Genomic DNA, 1,024 nt, shown 5'->3' on the forward strand with positions numbered 1-1,024 from the left:
TATATATAAAACTTCCTTATTTACGACAGCAAAAAGTATTTTTGTAATGCTAATCGATGTTATACACCTTAATAAATAATATATAAAAAGTTTTGTTCAATTATCTTTCACAGTCACTGAGTAATAGCTTCTTGAAGTCAAAATTTTACAAAGTCAAATGCCGCATAATGTACATTAACGTTATGAAGCCCTTTTTCTTTAGGTTTTTTGCATATGATTTTTTGTTGATAGCAAAGCAATAAGAAAACTTTAAAAGAAATTGCTAAAAATTAATTTTTTATGATCAAATATTATTTAATTAATATATACAGATGTTTTTTTTAAATAAGTTTTAATATTTATCTGAATTATACACAATTTATGTATAACAAGTAAGAGTGCTATATTCGGCTGTGCCATAGTGTATTTTAAACATATTATTTTTATAAAATTTTTCCCGACTACATTGATATTACGCCAAAAGCAAAACAAAATGAACAACAACAACGCTAAACGAAATAAAAAACAAAATACACAAGGCATCTTTTTCTAATAAACAATGTTGTTGATGCTTATTTAACAAAGCATGAAAAAATATCACATTTTTTGGTGAAATTTTTAATGGTTGTCTCGGATTTTTGCTCTTATCCCCGTTATTTACCGACCGATTTTGTTGATTTTAAATAGCGATCTTCTCGAAAGCATGTCTTAATCAACTCTGCTACCTATAAGGACCCAGAATATATATACTTTATGGGGTCAGAAAATTATATTATAGAAATTACAAACGGAATGACAAACTTATATATACCCTTCTCACGAAGGTGAAGGGTATAAAAATATGGAATAGCCATATAAATTGTATGAAATATCCGGGTAGATTGAGTATTGATGTATGTACGTAATTTTGCTCGGATTTAGACAAGACGGTTAATTCTAACATATGTTTGTGTGTATTGGTAGAAACTTTTAACGCTTATATTTCCGTAAATACTGAACCAATTTTGATCGTCGCTAATCTGCATTAATCAAAAAAAAAAAAAAA

The 1,024-nt window shown here is 27.2% G+C and overlaps 1 protein-coding gene across 4 annotated transcripts in view; it reads right to left on the reverse strand.

Moving 5' to 3' along the window:
• The window catches only part of LOC111681978, a 256,570-nt gene that overhangs the window by 215,889 nt on the left and 39,657 nt on the right, over positions 1 to 1,024 (reverse strand). The window lies entirely within an intron of this gene.

The sequence above is a fragment of the Lucilia cuprina genome, chromosome 4 (genome assembly GCF_022045245.1).
Source record: "Lucilia cuprina isolate Lc7/37 chromosome 4, ASM2204524v1, whole genome shotgun sequence".
Lineage (NCBI taxonomy): Eukaryota > Metazoa > Arthropoda > Insecta > Diptera > Calliphoridae > Lucilia > Lucilia cuprina.